This window comes from Lutjanus erythropterus, chromosome 20, assembly GCF_056507025.1.
Source record: "Lutjanus erythropterus isolate fLutEry1 chromosome 20, fLutEry1.hap2, whole genome shotgun sequence".
NCBI lineage: Eukaryota > Metazoa > Chordata > Actinopteri > Lutjaniformes > Lutjanidae > Lutjanus > Lutjanus erythropterus.
The window spans coordinates 26,843,350-26,868,398 of NC_139336.1; the positions used below are offsets into that span (position 1 = coordinate 26,843,350).

The following is a 25,049-nucleotide window of genomic DNA, read 5'->3' on the forward strand; positions in this document are numbered from 1 at the left end:
TAAACATGAAGCAATATTTTTAAGTGAAGCATAACTGAAAACTATAAAATCAGAAGTTTATTTATCCAAAAAAGTAAACATAATGTAAAAGTTTACGTTGACTTAATCAATTAATTTATTCACACTGACTCAAAATGATAGAAAAAAACATTGTATTAAATGCAGCTGTTAACATTAAACTTATGTAATAAAATTACATGGTAAATTGACGTGTAATTAAAATACATAAAGTCAAAGATGTAAGTTGTAAGGAAAACGATAAAAAAAACATTTTACACTTCTGAATTATGATAATATGATTAAAATAGTTCTAAATTTATTCCATAGTCTTTTTATTTATTTGGTGACCCCCAGAAAATCTCCTGTGACCCACCTGTGGGCAAATAATTAAATAATAATTTAAATAATTTTGGGTTGCCAGGTTTAAAAGTTTCCCTCTTAGCTGTTTGGGCTGAAAGCATATATAAGTCCCTCCCCTTGCCCTTCCCATGGTGAGAGACAAATGCATTTTCGATCTCATTTCAATTGTGTCATGAATTACAAATATGATGTTTGTCAATTTTAAAAGATCATTTTACAAGTCAAGAAAGCCACCACTGTTTAAGTCGAGCACTATGAAGCTTCCAGGTTTACTTCCTGGTTGTACCGCCCACTGATTATGCACAGTAGTTGGCTGTCAACTAAAACTAATGCAAAGGAAAAACTAAGTAAACCCAAATCCCCCCTCTGACATGGCAGCAGATGGTACGGTCTGATGAGCCCAGCAACAGGATTTAAAAGTCCTCCTCCCTTGGCCACACCTTTTGCTTCTCCCAGAAGAGACGTCCCACCAGCATGGTAACTCAAACAAAGACAGACAAAAAATCATATTAAAATAACAGAATATCGCTTGTTCTAACCCTACAATGTGAAAATGTGCAGTCTGGTTAAACAGTGTGAGGATAAAAGTAAAAAAATAAACTGTATAATGTGGACTTTAATGTGTATGTTAATCGTTTGAGGTGTGGTTGACCAGTGAACCGTAGCCAGTATTTGTGGCCTTTGCCATCACACCTGGGTACATTTGAACCTCAGGTTTTGGGGAAGTGTTCAGACATTTCCCTGTCAGTACAGAGGGATATAAAAACAGCTCTCTGTTGACAAACTTTGATACGGGTCGGTTCAGTCAAGGTCAGGCATTCGAGGGGACACAAACACGAGAAAAACACATTTTTGAGTGGAGGGGGGGATCAAGTGTCCTGCTGGAGGAACAAACACCAGCCTGTAACCTGCTTCACTCATTTGATGAAGCACAACAACTCATAACTTCCCAGAAAAAAAAAAAAATACCAAAGACATGACCTCAGAGTCCTCAATAACAACTGCAGGCATGAATATATCCCATATCCCATCTTCTTCTCTCTTCTCATCTCATATTCTGCAGTTGGTCCAGATTATTTGATAAAATATGTGTAATTTCCCCCTTTTTGTGTGGCTGCCAGCGGCTTTCTCCTTTTCTTTTTTTTCCCCCGTGCATTTGTTTTGTGTTTGTTCTGCTGTATTTCTATACTGCTTTTCAAAATCAAACAGATGCTAAAAAGACAAATAAAAGTCATGATGGCATAATCTCTCTGCAGGAAAGGTGCAGATGTATGGGGAATAATATTAGAAATAAAGACCTTTGTACTCTTTTCAGGTGGAAGTATCTCCAGTTGCTCGAAGCTACCTGTTCATGAGGATCAGCAGACGTCCAGTCAGACCTCTGAGGAAACACCAGGTGAAGAGCTCAGAAATTATATGAATATTTATTCCTTTGGCCTTCATTATGTAAACTTTTGATTAACTCTAGACACTGAAGTCAACACACAACTACTTTCACTATTTTTGCAGCAGTTTTTGTGTGTAGGAATTGAACTAAAATATATGTCAGATTCAGAGTCTGAATTATTATTCTGCTCTACTGGCTCCTTAACTCTACATCATTTATTTGTCAGATTCATGGATGGATTATGAGACAATGGGCCCCCGGGCACAGATATGCAGGCAGATCTGCAACTTTTTTTAGCCGTTTTGTGTCTCTTTCAGCGGTATTTTGCAGGTTAACCATAACTCCAGTGGTGTAAAGTAGTCAGGATTATGACGGGCCCTGCTGATGCCAGCCGAACTGCTGCACTGATGTTAGGAGGGGGGTCGGCTGTGGACGGGCGAGAGGAACCTAATTTACGGAGCTTTGCCAGTTTCTCCTCCTGTTTCTTTCCTCTCTTGTCTTTTCTTACTGCTTGGAAAGAATCAGAATCAGAAAAACTTTACTGATCCACCGGGAAAAAACGCTGATGTTACAGGCGCTCCTATTCAAGAATAATAATATATATAAGCATGGAGAATTGTAAGAATAGAAAATAAGAAGTCTCTAAAAATATATACATTCTACTACAACATATAAAGAGATAATATAACATTAAGAATAATTAGAAATATATACAATCACAAGTGTGTAAGAGTGCATGTCCTTTATCTACAATATAACAGGGCAAGAAGACCAAGTTTTTATCTATTAGTCACAGAAAAAAACCCAAAAAACACCCAGAACTCCATTTGGGAGCTGAGCCGTGACATTTGGGGATTTTTGCAACACAGACCTTTTCTCTATTAATACTGAAGTCACTGAAACACTGTGCTGTAGGAGCATTTAGCGACCCTATTAGACTGGTTCGTCAAGACCGACAGAGGCCTCTTTGGCAAATACAGTACCAAGGTGATTTACAGCGACTTCACCCAGGTCTTTGTCTCCAGGGAAGATAAAGACACGGCGGGTTCAGGCAGGGACAGAGAGCAGGAGTGAGTCAGTTAATCTGTTTGTATACACTGTCCATTGTCTTAATGAGTCTGCAGGTACTTGTTTTTCTCAACTTGGAAGTTATTTATTCCCATGTTTTCAAAACCTTGTGTGAAGTTTTGTGTTGAGACTGAGTTCCTTCTCCTTGCTGATTGTTTGGACACTTTCACAATGATTACTGTTTTGCTGTTAGGATTTAACAGGCTTCCTGCTTCCTGCCCCAAAAATGTAAAACTTAATTATTATCATAGACATGCAACAACTAGAAGACTAATAGTTTCAACTAATCGACAACTATGGCTACAAAAATTTGTAATTTTTGTAGCTTCTGTAGATGTAAAACATGGCAGAGATGATTTTGCCTTCGAGGGCAAATGGCACCAACTTAAACTGCACTGCTCTGCCCCTGCATAACTCTCACCTGCTGCTCTTAGTTGAAAATTACACCTGAACCTCAGTATTTTGTTAAGTGATCATGAAAATAAGCTGGCACGCACAAAGCTTGACATAATAAAAGCTAAACTGAATCCATGTTGACTTATTTCCAAAAATATTAAGCTTGTCCTCAGTCTCACTCAAATCAAATAACAAACAGTGTGTTTCATCTTAAGGGAGACCATTAGACCTGTTCATCACATTCTTTTCTACATTAAATTTGTATTTCTGTTTTTCACATTAAGTCAGTGAGGATTTTGGTTTGCAGCCTTTTGATTTAGCCATTAGCTCTTCCTTTGAGAGTCCTCTTTTGGTTTAATTTCTTTCTTTAATTTGAGCAGCACCAGTCGGCCCTTTTCCTTTGCTTTGCAGTTTTGTCTCGCCCTTTTTCCCCATATCTTGCTAAAAATTACTTTATTTTACTGGTTTACGTTACTTTCCCTTTTCCACCATGAGCTGGAGGTTGTGACAATTAGGCATCAGCTTTCTTCATAGATAAGGACCAACTTGTGCTGAGCTTCAGTACTGTTGTAACCTGTTCTTAAAAAAAATTAAATAAAATAAATGACTCAAACATTATTAAGACCTCACCTCTGGTCCAGGGAATTTTCTAGCCGCTGCTCTGACGTGTTTCTGTTCTGAAGCCAAATTATTTCACGTTCGTCTCTGTAATAAAAATTAGTTTAAGGTGCCAAAATCTAGAAAAAAAAATATTTAAAAAAAACACACTCCCTTTTTAATCTTTGGCTTGCTGCAAAGGCTGGCGAGCCTTTGATGTGCGCCTTAAAAACATCAAATGAAATGGACCAAAGCAGATCAGGATGTTCATGGTTGCAGCATCATCACTTTATCAGCATCACGTACCTGGAGAGGAACATGTGAGAACTCGCTGCTATATTTAAACATTTTTCCTTTAATGAATTAGATCAAGAATGTGCTTCAGATTTTTTTTTTTCTTCTTGTTTGTATCTGTATCGAATGAGCCCTGTGGCCGATGATTCATCTATTTCTGTGACATTCCTTTAAGACGCTTGGCATCAGTGACATCAGCAGTGCACAGACTCAGTGCTGGATTTCATTCATGTGGCCAAGAGCAAACAGAGAGGATGTGCACTCTCATGCAGAAAACGGCGCTTGTTTTTACCCCTTTTCCTCTGATACTTACCAATAATTAAAGAGACATTTTTTCTTTCCTTTGCCTTTGGAAAATGCATTGTAGTGAAACCTTGCTTGATACTTTAAGAACAACATCCCCACCTGGTGGAGAGAGCCACCAAAAAGCACATGTCCTGAGGCATTTTTATGCTCCAGCATCAAAATGAAAACTTTCACATGTGATACTGTTTGAACTACGTGTGCTTTAGATCTCCTAAACTTTTCTGCAAATCACTTTCCAAGACTTAGTCGAGGTGGACAAGAAGACGGAGCATTAAGGATGATGCAATGTATTGTTAGTGCCTTCTGATAGGAAGCAGCAGCCAGAAACCTCTCTACTCTCACACTCCATCTTCTCGACCATTTATTATGTTGCCAAGCAGCATTTCTCTTCTGACCTCCAGCCTTGTTTCGAGACAAGAGGACAGACACGGAAAGTCATTAATCGGCCCAGAAACAAAGCAGGAAAAGTTCCCTCATCCATCAAAGGAACTTAAGATCTTTGACAATGTCCTGGGCCCCGCTCGGATCAAAGAGGGATATGCCAGCTGTACTCGGGTCCGGCAAATGGCTGCCCGCCTCGTTCATCCATCATGCTCCAAACTGAGATAGCAAAATAATAAAATCTTTTCAGGTAATGGCCACAGTTAGATCTCGCCATTAGACACGTCCCCTAAACTACAACCTTGTATTAGGCTGTGATTGATGACTTGATCCGGGTGTACATTAAAGGATCTGCTTAAAATTCACCTTTCTGCGGCAGGTCGGACTCACAGGCTGATTAATGAGCGCCAGAGAAACCGGTGGTGTTCTTTTGGAGCCTCTGTGGGAGCTGTGAAAACAAGATCTGATTGGCTATGCAGGGAGGTTTTGGATTATTTCTGAAAAATAATAATTACATTTCCTGCGCTCACCCCGAGAGGATGGTGGCTGATTCATGTGGACCACACAAAGCCAGAGGAAGTGAGAGGGAGAGATATAGAGAGAAAAATAGATTTAAACAAAAGCTGGGATGTATCCTATACACACTATATATAAAGTTTACAGCCATGTAAACCATTTCAGTTTAGCATGTTAGCATGCAATGGACAACAGGTACATTTAGTTTGTATTTAGGTATAGGTTTCCTTGGTCACCATCTTAGCTTAGCGTATTAGCATGCAACATGCTACAGGCATATTTATCTAGTTAGTGAGCCTAATTCAAGTATAGGTTTCCATGGTCACCATCTGCATGTTAGCATGCCATAGACTACATTAGTTAGCAATTTAGGTACAGGTTTCCATGGGCGCCATCTTAGTTTAGCACATAAGCATGCTACAGGCTACAGGTATATTTAGTTTGTACTTTAGATACAGAATTTAGGTACAGGTTTCCATAGTCACCGTCTTAGTTTATGTGATAGGTTACAGGTATATCCATTTACTAATTTAGGTATAGAATTTAGATCTAAGTTTGTGTGGCTGCTATTTTAGTTTAGCATGTTAGCATGCTATTGATTACAGGTATATCTAATTAGCAATTTAGGTATAGACTTTAGGTATAGGTTTCTGTGGCCACAACCTTAGTTTAGTGTGTTAGCATGCCATAGGCTGCAGGTATATTTAGTAAGTTAGTCGACCTAATTTAGGAATAGGTGTCCATGTTTTTCATCTTAGTTTAGCATGTTAGCATCCTCTTGGCTACTGGACCATTAATATTGACCATTAATTCCTGCACAAATTTTCATGCCAATTCGATTGTTTCATTCTGAATAAAAGTGGTGGAGCCACTAGTATTTTTGACAATCAGCATATAGTGACAGCAATAAAATTGTATTACAGTGAAAATGACAGTGCTATATATATATTTATATTTATATATTGTCAGCAGCCTGCAAGAACCATGTATCTCTCAAAAAAAGAAAGTTTTCATGAACTAATAAAAACTATCCTATTTTCAGCTTTGAGGCAATGCATATTCAGATAATCCACTGGCTTTATTTAGCTTACAGTGTAGAAACAGTTTCTCAACACATTTAATAACGCTCAACCCTTCACCAAATTTCAAGATACTTTTTTTAGTGGACTGACAATATGCAATAAATGCATTATGTGATATCAGTAAATACACAACTCTTGAACTGTTAAAAAAAAACTAATATTGTTTCCAAAAGGTCATTAGTGTAATTTAAAAAAAAAAATTCTGTCAAGGAAACGCAACGAAGTCCACTGTGGCCCATTAGCATTCTCATCTCTGTTTCATCTCACAGAGCGATATACGGAGCAGACAGCTACTGCTTGTGTGCCTGAAAGTCTCTGAAACTATAAAGAACTGCTTTTTAGTTTTCCCAAGATGCCCTGACCTTCACACAGCTCCACTATAATCACCATCGGGGCAGTTGAGATGGTGGAGAGCTTCAAACGCTGTCAAAATATAATGGACAGCAAACTAAACGCCACCTATAAACAGTGCCAGCAGAAACTCTTTGTCGCGTGTAAACTCAAGGTCCTCTCTGTAGCCGATAGACGCCGCCTGTTTGGAAGCCTCACACAGTCTGTCCTCCTTTCATTATCCTCCACTGCTCCATCTGCTGCTTCACCATGATGACAGTCTCCAACAGCCACAAACATGCGCTGATTCAAACATCACTCATCTTTCAACTCTCACACACGTCGCTGCAAAGTGAAGCTCTCGATGCAGCGTTCAGACGACCCTGAACACCCCGGCGTTAACCAGTGCGTCACACTGCTTCAGTCCAGCTGCAGGTGCACATCCTGGGGCCTGTTCCCCAGTTATCTGGATAAGTTTGAACAGCAGATATTAGTTTTTATATAAGTCCGTGTTATAGATTTGTAGTGTCTCCATGTTTTACAGCAACAATCTCCAGATGACATTATAATCCTGCTTTTTGGAACAGGCATGTGGATCTGAAACCAGTCATTTGAGTTGTATACATTTTTTTTAAGTAGTGGAGGCTGGGGGCAGTTGTAACATTCTCAGTTCCTCCAGTCAAAAACAAGCCAGAGTGATGACATGTGCTCAGTAGGATTCTCTCTCATCATTTCATTTTCAACAACAACAAAAAAAAAGATTTTGAGGCATGAAAGTTATTCTGCGATGTTTCTTTCTGCTGTACGGTGCAAATTTAAACTTTGATCAGTTTTATCTCAAGGTTATTGGTGAAAATGAACATGAACAACCTATGCTAATATAGGTGTTTCTCTGGAATACAAGATTTTATCACAGGTACAAAATCAGGGGCAGTTGTAGGCCAAGCTAGCTCACATGTGATTGGTCAGTACTACTCAAACTATAAATGGAAACCAGAAAGTTTCCAAAACCAAAATTGTGTCCCTTGCTGACAGATTCTATAGTCATTTGTAGATATCTGTCATAACATGATAAACTGGTATGTTTTTATAATAACAAACGTGTGATATTTTATCACAGACATGTAGAAATATGGAGATACAAGGTTTCCAACCAGCAGCAACAGTATGCATAACACATGTATGGGATATTTTAATCGCTAAAATCCTTGACTCCATGTATTCCATAGGTATATCCTATTAAATCCCATTATGTATCAATATCGCAGCGGACAGCCTGTCCATTCAGACCCTATTACTGTAAATCCTGTGGGAGTAATTGCGCTCTTTCCATGAAATTGTATTTGAAATCCATTGAAATGATGATTCCCAGAAACGGGCTGTGAAAGTGTAAAAGTGGAACATCTGAGAGATGTAAAAACAAGATTCACTGGGATGTTAATGTAAGGCTGATAGAGAGAGAGGAGATGGGACAAGATAAGTGATCAGAGCTGATAAAATGGGATGAGATGTCTCAGCCCTGGAGGCATTTAGGTGTAGACTTTATCTCTCCATCTCCGCTGTATAGAGTGGTTTCTCACTAACCAGCCTCAGGTGACAAACAGCCAGAGCAGCGATGATGGGGTCCACGTATAGCCGTTAAAAAAAAAAATCAATTTGTTCTAGTCATCGAGCCTGGACAAAAACAACACGTCCCCCATGCTCAGAACTTCAGACAGACGAGTAAAAATACGTGATTAATTGAATACAGATTGGTGTTTTTGCCTTTTTAATTTGCATGCAAACACTTACGCATATTAATTTAAACACTGGAGCGCTTTAACCTTCGCTGGATCTGCCTCTGCTTCACAGGGCCATTGTCCATGTGTCTCTATTATCCTGCTGGTCACGGTTCCCCGGCTCTGCCCCCGCTCATATGGGAGATATCTGTAGAATAATTCTACCTGTCTGTTCCTATCTCCTTCTCCCTCCTTCTCTCCCTCCCTGCCCCCCCTCTCTGTGCATGACCTTTCTTGCATTCCTCTCTCCAGCTGACCGTGGTGTCCTGTCAGCTCTTTCCCTCACACTACCACCACCACCACCCCGCGTACCCCCTCATTTCCACCCCCTACTGACTGCTCCTTCCCTCGGTTCCGCCCCCTGGATCACTTTGGTTCCCCTCTCTCCTCCTCTCTCCTCCTCTCGCCGTCTCCCTCTTTGCCCTCTGCAGCTGTACATACTCTGCTTTTTAATTAGACCGACTCACTAGCTCCACCTCCCTCCTGCCTGCCTCCTACTCTCCATCCCACACTCCTCCTCCTCCTCCCCTCCATCCTCCATCCCTTTGCTTACAAGGATACAGGGGGGCTTGCATGGCGACACGGAGAGAGGGGGTCATGATGGAGGAGGGAGACGCAGAGAGAGGAAAAGGGAGCAAGACTGAGAGGAGCATCTGAGAGGATAACTGCCTGTTTGCTCACTCTTGTCTTCTTGCTCCCCCTCCTGTCCATTCACTTCCACTCACAGCACAGAAACGCTCAGACAGCTAAGGTAGGCGCACAGCGGAGCCCGGAGCTCTGAGAGGGGATGGATAAAAAGGTTCCCACGTGAAAGGAGGAAAGGAGACAGAGGAAGAAGAAAAAGACACAACCAGAGAGGAGAGGGAGAGGAGAAAGAGGGGGAGAGGAGGAGCAGATGGACTCTGCACAGAGGAAAGGAGACGGTGTGAAGCTCACCGAGCAGCAGCAGTGACAGAGAGGTGGGAATAAAAAAGCAAAACACGAACGCCAGAAGGGATGGAAGAATGGGCTGAGGAGACGTGAAGGAATAAGCGGAGAAGAGAAGAGAAGAGGAGCGAGCGTTTGTGGGAGACAGAGACAAACACAGAGGGGGAAACAGGAAGAGGAGAGAGATGTGGTATGTGTGTGACTCAGTTCTGTGTCCTGATGGAAGATAGTACAGCAATCTCTCCCCATCAGCCTGCTCTTCTCTCAGCATCACCATAGCGATAACGAAGTGAGAAAGATCAGAGCATCATAGAAGTATCTGTTTTGATTTTGGAGCATCTTTTACTTTGTGTTTTTATGCAATGAAGAGACAGGCAGCGGATGTCCTTGCATGCGTGCACACACGTGCATGTATACATTTTGTTTATGTCTTTGGCAGGTGTGTGTGCACATATTTATCCTGACAATGGGGGTGTGTGCATGTGCCCATAGAGTGTGTGTGTGTGTGTGTGTGTGTGTGTGAAACCCAGTGAAATGGGATTGTACGTGTGTGTGTGTGTGTGTGTGTGTGTGTGTGTGTGTGTGTGTGTGTGTGCGTGTTTGGATACTGGGATTTGCTTTACTGCAGGTGTGGGAGTTATTTTCCGAGATTGTGCAGCTTTATGAGAAGCTTTAAAGAGTGAGGAGCTTAGATTGGTCTGTCAGTGATGTAGCTTTGCAGATTCCAGCAGCGTGCTTTCATTGCATATTTGTCATGAGCAGGAGTGTGTGTGTGTGTGTATGTGTGTGTATGTGGGGGGGTGGGGGGGTGGGTTGTGCAGAAAGTTTGAGGAGGAGGAGGAGGAGGAGGAGGAGGAGGAGGAGGCTCTGAGTGAGGGAATTCCATTTGTATGGATCTGTGTGAGCAGAGATGGCAAACGTACACATTTTCTTTACTCAATTAGAAGTACAGATACATGTGCAAAAGTAGAAGTACTAATTCAACTTCTTTACTCGAGTAAAAGTGAAACAGTACAGGCTCTGAAATGTACTCAAAGTATAAAAGTAAAAAGTAGTCCTCTGAAGGACATTTCTGACAGTTGTTTCTGTGCAGAGCTAACTGAACCTCACCTTTTCTCTGCAGCTGACTCCCTCTCTTGACTGTTTCGTCTTATGTCTTCTACTTTATTTTTGTCTGGTTACGTCTTTTATGTCATTTTCGTTTTATTATGTCTTTTTACATTGTTTTTGTCTTATGACTTTTATGTTTTGTCTTGTTACATCGTTTTCATCTTATGTCTTTTACATTTTGTTTTTTTTTCATGTTGTCATGTCATTTCAATTTTTCGCGTTACATGTTTTATGTTTCATTTTGTTATGGTGTTTTCAACATTACATGTTTTATGTTGTTTTTGTGTTGTTGCGTCTTTTACCTTTTGTCTTGTTACGTCATTTTCATCTTATGTCTTTTTCATCTTATGTCTTTTTCATCTTATGTCTGTTACATTTTCATCTTATCATGTGTTGTTACATTGTTTCTGTTTTGTTATGTCGTTTTCATCATATAATTTCTTCTTCGGTCTTCTGTCATTTTCATCTTGTTATGTCTGTCATGCACAATATGCACTGATGGACACACCAATGAATCATGTTTTCTACGTGATATTGCCTCTTCCATTTAGGTTGAAATCGGTCTTGATGTTGGGGAGGTGGTGCGCAATGATGCAAAATTAATATAATCAATATTTCCACTCAAATTCATCAACACTAAAGTAACACGCCTGTTTTGGGAATGTAAGGAGTAGGGAGTAAAAGTAGAAAGTAGAAAGCAGAAAAATAGCAGAGATACCTGGAAATGCTACTTAAATACGGTAATGAAGTATTTGTACTTGTTACTTCCCACCTCTGTGTGTGAGAGTGTGTATATATGAGCATGCTGTTCTGCCTATATGAACACTTAATTCACATGTAATGAGTGAACTCATTAATGCGTTTCAATATTTCTAATGTGCTTTAATATGATGATAACTCATTTAGGAGCAACAGTTTCACGTTCCCCAATTAATTCATCTCATCTTGTCATTGACATGCGTGATACTAATGTAATTGCACATGCACTGCTCTCATGCATGCATGCCCGGCATCAGACACACATGCATGCACACTCGCCACGCACAGGTGCACATTTTGCACACACACACTTTCCTGTGTGAAGAAGTGCTGCGCTGTTAATCCTGCCTGTCGTCGCACAACTCTCTTTCCTCTTGTTCTCTCCTTCCCTCTGCTCCACACTACAGTATATTTCCCTTTTATCTTATCTCATCAACGTGTCTTTTAAGGGGTCAGCTATCTCCATCTCCCAGCTTCCTCTTTTTTTTATCTACTATTTAATCCTCTTCTCACATTGCTTATAAATCTGTCTCTTCCACTTTACATTTCTCTCTTTGCACAGCAGAAGTTAAAGGGATAGTTTGGATTATTTGAAGTGGGGTTATATGAGGTACATATTGATAGTCGGTGTATTGGCTACAGTAGATGGCGGTCGGCACGCGCCCAGTTTTGAGAATCAGAGGCGAGTAAAGGCACGGAAGCTGAGCAATGAACTGCTGTGGACAGGGTCAGCAGCAAAAGGTATTTCAGCCACTTAAAGTTCCAGTGTGTAAGACTTAGAGGGATTTATATGCAGAATATGACAGAAATAATATGTCTACAGAGGGCGTGGGTCCTCTTCCACCACTTTGAACCGCCATGTTTCTACAGTAGCCCAGAATGGACAAACCGAACACTGACTATGTATAGCCTTTCGTGTTTTTCGCGACTTTCACAGCCACTGAAGATTCCTCTGCACATCTGGATTAGGAGAAACAGACGAGGTGTTTGCAGTGTACAAGCTTACCGCTAGATGACACTAAATCTTACATGCTTGTCTTTTAAAAAATGTCCATCTAAAAAAAAAGCAATATCAGTTTAAGTTTATGCTATTTTTAGCATGTTTTCACTGCTTTACATTGACGTCAGACAGCCATTTCTGATGGGAAATCGATATTATATGAGCTAAATATCGCTTTCTCCAAACCAACCAAACTTCATAGGCAAACTTAGTAATTTTACCTTGCACAACACAGGAGTTGCTACTCTACTGCTGCCTTGATCTGGTAATTTGTTTGTGCTTTTGTGTGACTTTGGTGTTTTAAGAGGTAAGTTCAGCTTCACCAAAGTCACTCAATGACAAAAATAAACTAACTGAACAAGGCAGCGGTAGACCAGGAACTCCTGTGTTCTGTGAGTTAAAATAACTGATTTTGCCTATGGAGTTTGGTTGGTTTGGTGTGAGCGAAATTTGGCTTATATAACAGCAACTGGTACTCCTCTCTGCTTCTCCTAACCAGGGGCGCGCCAACTATCAGTAAGTACCTCATATAACCCTACATAAAATAATCTGAACTATCCCTTTAATGCACTCCTCTCTTATACTTTTACTGCCTTTTACGCTCTGAGAGTCCGTCTGTCAGCCGGCCAGGTGTTTTCCTTGGACTGACAGTGGCTCGGCTTTATAGGTAGCACACTATGATGTACTCTTGGGACATTAGTTTGGACAGGGACATTGCAGCAGAGAGTAACCCCGAGGGAACGGACGGCGCTGTATGTACCTACATGTAGCGCGCTGCTGTGCATCGGCCATGTCAGTCGAGCCACCTGTTCTGTTTTCTGCTGCTGATGTTTCACACAGAGACCTTTGGAACATTTAACCTCCGTGAATCCCGTGGCAGACTGGAGAAGAGAGACACAAAAGCTGGAGCATAAAAGAACTAACCAGCCAGAGAAACAAGACAATTAAGCTGCAGAATGCGCGCGAGGAAAAAAAAAAGAAAAGAAAAAAACAATGTTTACTCTGGCTTTCTTTCACAGATACTCAAACATCCTCAAATTTGCTCACAGTTGGCTAAGTATGCTTATCACAATCCATTGGCCTACATATAGGGATTTCATATTAGGCAGAGGATTTTGGTCAAAAGAGGACAGATGGAACAAATCACTCCTGGCACTCGCACTCTAAAAGTTAGAAGTAATCCGGCCATCCTTCAAGGAAACTGGAACAAGGAGGGTGGCCGCACTGTCCTCTTTAGTAATGACTGAGCTGGCCAGTGACTTTGCAGGCGTTAACGATTGTGTATGTTTGTGTGACAGTCCAGGGGGACGTTCAACCTTGAAATATTTCAATCCTGTGCTGTTTTACACGAATGAGAGCTTGTTTAGCGATTTGTGAATTATGAAGAGCTGTCTTGCTAAACAACAAAATACAGAGCATCAAAGTTTTCACATCCCAGCTCTGCAAATTTATGCACGATAAGACATATTTTTTATGTTTGTTCTGAAGATGTATTTAGATGTCTGACTGAAGACTGGAGACTCAACTGTCTATCAAAACAAACCGGAATGGAGTTCACTAACTTGTCTAAGTAATTCACACAGATTTCATCATGACATGTGAACCTCTTTAGCCAGTTTCCTCCTGTATTGCCGCCCACCTCTCCGAATTTTTTAGTGATTCAGATCACATTCAGATATGAAAAATGGTGTATGAGATGAAAAGGAAATACCAGGACTATCAGGCTATAACCTCTTAAACACATGCATGCTAAACTGACTTCTTAAAGGGCAGCTCCATCTGTGCTCTTTTTCATGTTTTTCCAAACGGAAACTCCCAGTCAGCCATTTGCAAAAAGCAGCGACAAAGGTTAGAGCGTTGATCATTGATGCCGTCCCCTCCTCTCCCTCGAAGGTGCAGTCTGGAGAAAGACAGTTGATTGTTGAGTCTTACTCCTAGATCAGCAAATATAGATGCTCCGGGCTGCAAAGGTCATCAAATATAGAATAAATAAAATATTTTACAACCTGGGAATGAGACTCAACAATCCAGTACTGCTTTCTAGAACCTTCAGCCTAGGGGGGTTTCATATGTGACAAAGTCGTCGTGTAGATAAATAGGTCAAATCACCTGGGGAAATGTTTTAGAAAGATTTCAGAAAATAGCATTGGCAATAGCTAAAACATTTGCTTTGACCAAAATATGATTGTTCAGATTTGAATGCATTCGAGCTCTACTGGGAAGCTACAGAATACTATAAAAACCTTAAAAATAAATAAAAAATATAATGGACCCACCCTTTAAAAGTGCAAAGTGCCGTTTTTTGGCCACTAGGGGGCAGCAGAAGCACAACACTGACATATTATCATGTTTTAAGTTTGCATGGCAAAATTACTAGCAAAGAGTGACTTACTTGCACATTCAGCAGATAATGTTATCTTTCATCTAGAGTTGTGTTCATGGCTACTTTGCAAATGTAAGCCCAATAATTACTCTCTTTTAGCTCTGTTTTGGTCTCCACCAACTCCTGATGGAAATATCTGTCTGCTTATCTCCTTAAAGTTCCACTGTTACAGGGATTTATCGGCAGAATATTACAGAAACTGTATGTAATATTCATAAGTATAATTTCATTAGTGTATAATCACCTGAAAATAAGAATTGTTGTGTTTTTGTTGCCTTAGAATGAGCCATTAATGTCTACAGAGGAACCACGACGTTTCTACAGTAGCTCAGATTAGACAAACCAAACACTGTCTCTAGAGAGTGCCTTTTGTGTTTTTTGCAACGGTCACAGCCATCGTAGGCTTTCATACAAATTTGTAAAGGTAGAGTGAAGTGAGTGGTATTCAGTTGGTTGTAATCTACATCCTCATCACTAGATGCCATTAATTCCTGCACACTAGTCCTTTAGGTTTGTATGACATAATTACTAGCAAATCGTCCTTCAGTTGGAGTTGTATTTCTGGCCACCTGATGAATGAAAGTCCAATTTTCACTCTCTTTTAACTCCATTTTGGTCTCCACCAACTCCCGTCCAGCATGTTGAGCGTAGTTAGCTTCTGTATGATGACGTAAGTCTGAGTGAAGAAGGGTAGGCAGGCTTAACATAACACTGAGAGAAATTTGATTTGAATGTTGAAAAGTGTGCATGTCATAACCAACGTAGCACACTCTTGCTAGCTAGCTAAATAATTAATCTTTGCTCTGTGTTGCTAAAACTTTAAGATTGATTGACAGGTTGATCTCATGCAATTATTGGTTGAAACTGGCTAGTTCAAGCCTACATAAGAACAAAACTTGGTTAGATTTTGATCTAAATACAAAGAAACTGACTTCTTTTGGCACATATTAAGTAGATGCACAATATGACCACAAATGTCAGCTTAATGGGTTAGAAAGGCATTTTTCATTTCATCCCTACTTGAATTCTTCACCAGCTCATCTGTCTTTTCTATTGTTGGCGACTAGAGCTGCAAAACTAAAATACATATTGACACATAATCTTGTCGGAACTCGCAGGAAACAACGCCTTCATCACTCTGAGCATGTAAGAGAGAAGCTACTGGCGACTGAAAAAGAGACATGATTATTTATATGTGCTGCCTTTTGCAGTTTGCATCTTGAGGCCAAGTGCACCTTACGGCACTTCCATGTATGCTTCAGCGCTCAGCCGTGATAATTATCACTTGGACGGTAACTTTATTTTGATAGAGGAAAAAAGAAAATCGCTAGGAACTTCCAAGCTCTCCGTTTGTCGATGCTGATTATTTAATACTTCCACTGCAGCTCGCGCCTTGTGAAATATGGCTCGCTGTGATGTCTGACTGTAACTGCCCAAATTGGATGCCAGTACACAGTCATAAACAAACAAACAAACCAGCGTTTACATCTTGCTGCTATTACACAAGTGTCTGACAGGAATAACAATGGTTTTGTTCGCTGTGTTGCCTCAGATATATAATGAATTAAGAATCTTAATTTAATTTGTGTTTGTTTGTGTAATTTAATTTGCTGTTAAGCATGATCGGGCTTAAGATTTCATCAGTCAGAGGCGGCTAACTCAGTAACACTCTTTCCAGCTCTGGGAATCAGCAATGAAGGAATTTCTTTTTCTGAAGAGGAGATCCCAGGCCAGTGAAGATGATACTTTACTTGCTTCAAGTATTTCAATTTGTTAAAAGGATAGTTTAATTTTTTTGTGTGTGTTGTGTGAGGTACTTATCCATAGTCAGTGTAAAGCCTGCAGGAGATGGTGGTCAATACTAGAGTGGATTTTCACTCCTGTCTCAGTCCTGGAAGAATGATTCCCATCTCAGCCTGTTCCCATCAATCTGTAGTCCGCACACATCATGCACTGGTCAGGTGGCTGCAACCAGCCAACAGTAAAGAAAAGAGTAAATAAAGACAACAGAGTGACTTGCATTTAAAAGAACTAAAGAAAATAGCATTTATTGATATCAGAGTTTCATATTTGATTATTTATTTTATTTTCAGACTTTTCTTTCCTGTCCCGTCCCAGCCGTGATGAATAGTAAAATTGACCCCCAACCCATGAAAATCCCGTGGGAATCTTGCATTCCCAAAAAAAATGTCCACCTGCTGTGGACAGGGTCAGCAGCAAAACATATTTCAGCCACCTAAAAATAATCAATATTAGAACATTTTCACCTCTTTACATTGTTGTCAGACTGTATTTTCTGATGGGAAACTGCCGTTATATAACCCAAACATCACTCTCTCCAAACCAACCAAACTCCATAGGCAATATTAGTCGTTTTACATCGCAGAACACAGGAGTTGCTGGTCTAATGCTGCTTTGATATGTTAGTTTTTTGTGATATTATGTGACTTTGGTAAAACAAAACTATCATTTTAAAATAATAAAGTCACATAAAAATACAAACAAATCACCAGATCGAGGCAGCGGGAGACCAGCAACTCCCATGGTCTGCGAGGTAAAATTAATGATTTCGCCAATGGAGTTTGGTTGATTTGTAGAGAGCGATTATTGCCCTATAAAATAGAAATTTCCCACTAGAAAAGGTTGTCTGATGGCAAAAAAGTATTTCAATTATAGCATGCACTTCAACTGATTTAATTTTTTTTCTTACACTAGTAGCCCTGCTGATTTTCCTACCTGGGACATACAGACTGCCATCTACTATAGGTAATAGAGGTGTCCCAATTCTCCCATTTTTTTAATTTAAACATATTTGTTTAGCTCTGAAAGATATGCCACTCTTAGACTATCAACTATTGTTTACATTTATTGAATTTTTGACATCCCTACGATCTACTGTAGGTAACAACTACAACAACTGTAGGTGACTATGGATAAATACCTCATACAACCTCACAAATCTGAACTATCCCTTTAAATCTAGAGATATGGTTGACTTCTGCTTCTGCATTGCTTATGTATGCATGCGGATCTGTTTACATACAAATCTCTGTTCCCACAAAGTCCTTTATGGGCTTACATCTGCATTTTTTTTAATGTGCCTGCTGGTTTTATTGTATCAAATAAAACGAAACCCCCCCCCCACCGTTCGAGACGTGGCTCTGCTGCGCCGCGCTGCACGCAATGCTTACCTAACAAAATATTCATCTACAGGCAACTCTAAAAGGAGTTGCTCCCGAATTTTGAGATCTTTAGACAAGAACGCAAACACCACAAAGGCTCCGGCACTTTGCATCTGTTGTGCGAGCTGACTGTGTTGTAAATTCCTCTGACAGAGCGCAGGTATAACTCTTAGCCTTCCTTTGGCTCACAGGGACCAATAACTGATCATATAGCTTTTCTTAGTTCCTCTCCAGTTCCCCCTTAAATGCCCTGACACGCTGATGCTCCTGATTTACCACTTCACTGAACCCTAACCATGACATTTCCTCTGCTGCCAGGGGTTGTTCCCTCCTGCTTTGCTCCCTGTCCCCCCCCCACCTCTGCCTGTCTGTCTCCCTCCGCCTCTTCTCCCTCCTACTTATTCACATTCCTACTCCTCTCTGTTTGCTATGTGTCTCATAGCATCTCTAAATATAACCAAGCATGTCTACCTCCTCTCCTTCCTCTTCCTCTCCCTGCCTCCTCTTCATCTCAGTCCTGTCTGACAAATTTAAGCGTGCCTAGACAATCCGATCTGACATGCCTTTACATAACAATTCAATCCACAGCACCTTCCACCTCCACAGCACAGTGAGACCCAAAGGTGTGTTATTGGCATGGATGCAATTCTCAACATCCCTGAAAGACTCAGGCTTGGAATATTATTAGATCTGTGCAACCCGGAGTCTTGGCTTCTTGTATTTTGAATGCATCAGATATGTTTCTTAGAGTCAGCACGGCTTAGCACACGGAGATCAGATGTGACCTTAGCATTATCATCACACACACACACGCAGCCATAAAACCACACACACAGGAAAGCCTATATTCACAGTAAAGCCTTCCCAGAGAGGTAGGCTGCTTGCAATGAGGCTATAGTAAATCTTAAATAATAACCGCAAAGAGTTATGACCCTTGCTGGCATTATGCCGCTGCACACCTTCCTCCTCCTGCCTGGTGATTTATCTCTTGTCTGCCAATAAAGCTCAACATGAAAATGTCACATGTGGGAAAGAGCTGGCTTCAGCCACAGGAGTGAGCCCATGCAGCATTAAGAGGGTCCGGATTCATTAAACTGTCAGCGTAAATTTTGATCCGAGGGTAGTTTGCACATCGAGAGGGAGGAACTGTGGGGAACATGGGACAAAAAGAGGCGGCGGGGGAAGGAAGAAGGAAGAAAGATGCGAGGGACGGGGGGTGAAATGAAAAAAAAAAAAAAAGAGGACGGGTCAGATGGAGGAAAGATAGGAAGAAGGTAGGATGAGGATGACACCCCCATGGAATGAGTGAGGGTAATGGTCCTGCGACGGATGGATGAAACTCGGAGGAAAATCTGTCAGGGTGGATGCTGGAAGTAGAGTGCTTTTTTACAAGAGCTGGGAAGGAAGACTGACGATCGAGTGGAGTGGAATGGGATATTAATGAAAAAACAGGAAGAGTGGAAATTTTTATCCACAGAGATAGAAGGAAGAAAATCATCAAGGTCAAATGGACAGTGTAGATCAAACAGGTCAATAATATGCAAGAGATGCGTTTGTTTTTTAAGCTGGACATGCACTGTACGATTTGAGCCTGTTTCTGACCTGAATATGAGCCGCACTAATTTTCCCGATGATTAAATTTTAATTTAGACTAATTGACTAGTCTAAAAGTAAAAAAATCCCCACTAAAACAGTTCAAATTGAGCAAAATGTATTAATTGATAATGTTAAACATTCTCTGAAAAAACACAGTGTGCATTAAGAGCCATTTGAAGCTGCTAATGACATACTTCAATAAAAATTGGATTTTAAATGCCACCAAAATGTGTGGCACTTGTGCACTGTGCCGTGCATTATGAACACATTATCCCAAAAAAACAGGACAACAACTCACTAAAAGCGGAGCTGGCGTTAGCTGCCACACAGTGAACTGCACAACATCAGCATAACAGCTGCATAACGTCTTAGAGACAACAGTTAAACGCTGCTGTACATTAATAAAATGTTAATTATGAGTTTAACCATCTAGTATTTCTGGTGCCGACTAGCACGGGTGGTGGCGTTTAATCAACTAGATGGCTAATTATACGTAGCCCCAGTGTACACAAGGGAGCAAGGATCGATCAGCTGCTCCCGGACGACTGCTGGATGCTAGGAAGACATGTCAGAAGTTCATTATCAGGCTCTCACAGAGTCGAAGCGGAGCCAGGGGCTCTTTGCTCACTGCACCTGCACAAAGGGCAAACAGAGCGTCTGAAAGTGCCACGGGGACACACTGCGTCATGTGGACGGAAAATACAATAACAACAACAATAATAATGATAATAAGAAGATGATGAAGAAGAAATTTTATAGCTTAAACTTTATTTGTACAGCACCTTTCAAAACTTAGTTACAAAGTTCTTTACAGAACGAGGTAAAATGGTACCAGACAGACCAGGTAAAAGTACAACAATAGAAAAAAAAACAATAGAAAATACAGGACCCAGTAGAACAGAATGTCCTAAAATGGTCAAATACAAGTGATAAAGGGGGGAAAGAATCCAGGCAAGCAATAGCTTTACCATAAAAAGGCCCTCTTATAAAACTTGGAGTGATTTTAAGAAGGTACAGAGAGTGATAACCTCTGTTCCTCAGGTAGGGAGTTCCACAGCAGCGGGGCTCTAACAGAAAAAAAAAAAAACTCGGCTTCCTGTAGTAACGAGGCGGGCTGTGGGAACAGTTAGTGAGGTTCTACCTGAGGAGCGCAGGCAGGCTCGTAAGGGGTGAGTAAGTCTAAGATGTAGGCAGGCACAAGACCCTGCGGGGCTTTAAAAGTAAGAAGTAAAAGTTTTGAATCAAATCTGTATCTAACAGGCAGCCAATGATGGGTTTGTTTCTTAGAATTAGTTAGAAGTCTGGCAGCCAAATTTTGAATGATAATTGAGACGAAACGAGATTAAAAACATTGAGGACTTTTTAAAGATTTACTCAAGATACAAAAATTCTTGACTTTTGTAATTTTTCTAAATTGGAGAAAGCATGATTGCAGTGTCTTAGTGATTTGTGTGTCAATTAATATTATATCTGCTGATAATTTCGCCCAACAGATGCAGATAAATAGAAAATAATACGGGCCCAAGAGTTGACTCCTGGAGAACACCAGCTGAGGATTCCAGTAGAACAGAGAGGAATATGTTGGACAGTTAAAGCTAGATAGCTGATCTCAAATTCTCTCAGCAAAATGGATAAGCCATACACACAGTACACAGCAGTGCATTACATTCTTGGATGTTCTTGGATTCTGTCATATTCTAGACCAGTGTTACTCAAAACTTTTTACACCATCTATCACCTCAGAAAGTACCAGACTCTTCAAGTTCTGCACCGTTTCATGTTAGCAGTTTTTGTTTTTCTCAAGCAGCCACTCCCACTTGTATTCAGTTGACTGTCGTCCACTTCATTCTCAACGCGGCTGCTCGAAATATTCTCCTCCTGATGTTCACTTTTCGTCACAATAGTTCCCGTTTGGAGGCATGTTTGCAGTGTTATTGAAGCATTATTTTTCATTCTCCTCATTTTACCTCCGCTAGCTATTTTGCCATCATGGTTTAGCTTGACATATGCGCCCGCTATGTGCGTGATTGTGACTACATAGTGGGGTGATACTGAAACATTTCAGTGAGCTGATATTTGATATATTTTCATTAGAAATGTTGTAGTATTTAGTTTTTTTTCCTTTTTGAAAAATATTTCTGATATTCTCTCATGTGCAACTAGAGGGAACTTGTACCACAGTTTAAGAATCTAGGTTCTAGACACTTAAACTCCTGCTTCAAGTCGCTCCTAAATTTTTGTTGCCGTTTAATTTTTTCATAATCCGCCTTTTGTGTTTCTGGTCTTTCTGAAAGGATCGTGTTTGAGCAGTTTGTGCTAGCTTGGTAAACCCAGACTTTACTTTGGTACCCAGAAGTAAAAGGTCTGAAGGAACTGGGATGTTTGTGAAACTGTGACTTTGTGTTGACCAAGTCTCGCGGTATAACTTGGTGGCCACGGGAGACCTCCCACAGGAAAAATCTTGTGGCCACGGGCCATCAGGTCATGGTTAATGTTGAACCCTGGCTGAGGTCATGGCTTCACGATCGGACTGTACAATGAGAGCACATAAGACAGTTTACTCTTACAGTAGGAGCTTGAATTAATCAACATTTCAAAAACCGTTCAGTGTATGCTCAGCTTTAGCCTCTGTAGTGCAGGATTTACTCAGTGTGCTATTACTCAGAGCGGTTAAACAGCTCATCTGTATACACTGCAGTGATAAGAGAGCAAAATGAGAAGGAATCCCGTGGTTTGTTTCTAAATCCATTAATATATCTGAGTGTGTATGGTTGATTTTCCCCCCAAGGCTCATGTCTGCTGCGACTTTAATCACAATTTATCCTAATAACCATGTTTTTAAAGGGGTTGACGGAGGGGGCGCGGCTGTAACAAAGATCCTCCTCTTCAGCACTGGGGAAAGAAAGAAAGGAAAACAGAGGACGTAAATAAAAGTGGCAGCCCCTCGGGTATCTCTCTCCCTAAATAACCTGGGAGCTGTGAAGGAGTCACTAATTACCCCTCCCACAGAAGAGAGGGGAACAGAGTAACGGCCAGTCACACTCACACACACAGAATTAGCCCGGCCCTGTCAGTGTCAGAGGCAATCACAAGGAGATAACAAGGCGCGGATCCATAGATCGTGTAAGGCAAACGGCAGCATCACGCCTGACTGCCAGCGGCACAGACAGGAAATGGAAGTGATATATATACGTATCAAGGCCATAGATCGTCAAAAACAGACCGCAGAATCGGAGTGACGAGAACATACTACTAAATACAGCAAGGCAGACAGACTGTCACACAGTGACCAGATGAATCAGAAAGGATGTCACCATGGCAGATCATCAAGGACTGATAACAGGGCCACAGACTGTTAAACATGGAGGAAAAGAAAAATCTGTAAGACACACGCATATGAGGAACACGATAACAGTCACACTGTGCACCCATGAGCAGAAATAATCCTGAATACCACCAGTGATGATGCTGCTAACAGAATCATCCCTATATAAATGCAGTTTAAATAATTTTCCCCTAGTAGCCAAGTAGTCCAAAACGAAAATTACGGCCTCACAGTAGTAAACCTCCACCAATCGGTCAAATCACAGTTTACATCTGTGTCTGTCAAGACTGATATAATGTTTGTAGTGAAGACTTTGAAGAAATTTATTAAACGGTATTAAGTGTATCATTACGTTCAGGTGTGATTCCAGTGAATAACTCCCAGGGAGAAACATGCTGTCTTCATTTAAGAGACTATTTTTACAGAGACATATAGAGAGCTGAACATTATGATGTCACAGTGAAGCTGACCTTTGAACTTTTGGATATAAAATGTCATCGCCTCATCATTCTGTCCTATTAGACATTTGTGTGAAATTCTGTTGTAATCAGTGTATGAAATCTTGAGTTATGGCCAATCACGTGTTTTGTGAACTTTGACCTTTGAGCACCAAACGCTAATCAGTTCATTCTTGAGTCCAAGTAATGTAATGAGAATCCCTGCAAGCTTTCTTGAGATATCGCATTTGTTAGGATGGGACAGACTTGAGGTCACATTGACCTTGAACTTTGACCTTTGACCACCAAAGTTCATATTGGAGTCTAAGTGGACGTTTGTACCAAAGTTTCCTCCAGATTTCCTCCTGAGATTTCGTGTTTACAAGAGTGGAATCGTCATGAGATCACAGTGACCTTTGACCTTTAACCACAAAAATCTTATCAGTTCATTCTTGAGTCTTTTTCCAGCTATGTTTGGCAGACTCACAGATGCAGCGGAGAGACAAATAGGCCTTTTCCACCAGTGCTTTTTGTTGCGCCAAGCCAAACTGTACTGGCATTTCCATTGGCATCGCTTTCAGCACACTGAGCTGCGCCATATCATGCCGCGGTGTGCTGCACCGTGCCACGCCCAAGATAGACCTAGTCTGGAGTGGAGGCCAAAGCGAGCCCAACTCACATCTTGCGGTGATGTCTGACGAGGCTCCTCTCAGCACTTTTGTAGCTTCTAACCGAATATTTGTGTTTTGAAATGTGTCGCGGTTTGTACTTTCAGGTATCTGCACTATTCATGTTTCATATTCGCTTTCAGCTGTGTTGGAGTCATGTTAAGTTACTGCTGATAACACCCTGAATGAAAACATTTCCTGTTTGTCTGCTTCATAATGAAAGCGTTTAAATAATGAAACAACAGGGGACTTTTATTATGAAGAATGTAAGGAAACAGTGTGTTTTTCCCAGAGATATATATAAAGCTGCTCAAGACAAGCCTCCTCAAGCTTGTCTTAAGGTAAAAGACACACCTTCAAGTGGGTAGCCCTGTTGTAATGGAAATGAAAACCCCCACCGCACTGGGCTGACAGTCCGAATCAAACCGAGTCAAGCCAGGCCAGTTCTGTGTATGGAAAAGGGCCAAAAGAGAGCCCAATGTGGACTGACTGCTGCATAATACTCTCAACATGATCAAGTGATTCATGAAGTCAGTCTAACATTTGATCGTGTGGTTATTTATAGTTGACTAATGTACGTAAAATAGCCACCATAGGAAGAGTGGTGAAATACCCTGATCCTGAAACTCTGGTACTTAAACAAATAGCACTACACCTCTGGTTAAAGGGCTATACTTCAACTGGCAAGTTGAAATATTTCATTAGGGGGTTCATTTGTAGTGTGCTCCAGTGTTCAGAGGGCCTCTCATATCGAGTCCAGCCATACTGTTTCATGACATGACAGGCCTTACAGAATATAAAGAAAAAGAAAAAAATACGGTTATATTAATCATCTACTTACAGTGATTAATTTGACCTGGACAGATGTCATCACCATAAGCAGTTTCCACTGTGCCTGAATACACATGTAAAAAAAAGACAGATATTAGTATTAAAAAGGGGAATCCCTGAGAGAGAGAGAGGAATATCAAATACACATAAACCATAAGTATCCCCTTCAGGCAAAGTGAATAAGCCTTAATTACAATCTCTTTTCACTTGTTTTCTGTAGATATTCTTCTGTTGCTGATGATAAACCAAGTGTTTTTCCAATACTCTGTTTCTCTTTGTCCACCTACATCCCTTCATTACTTTTTCTGAATTGATGCTTTCTTTTTTTCCAGTCTG

At 40.8% G+C, this 25,049-nt stretch overlaps 1 protein-coding gene across 2 annotated transcripts in view; it reads left to right on the forward strand.

The window, feature by feature from the left end:
• Positions 1-9,019: 9,019 nt before the first annotated feature.
• Positions 9,020-25,049, forward strand: part of LOC146308615 (uncharacterized) — a 61,296-nt gene continuing 45,266 nt past the window's right edge. The window contains exon 1 of one of the 2 annotated variants that reach the window (XM_084746494.1): positions 9,020-9,612. The gene's annotated coding sequence lies outside the window, so the exon portion shown is untranslated. The remainder of the gene's footprint in view (positions 9,613-25,049) is intronic. The other variant, XM_084746493.1, reaches the window with a different exon arrangement.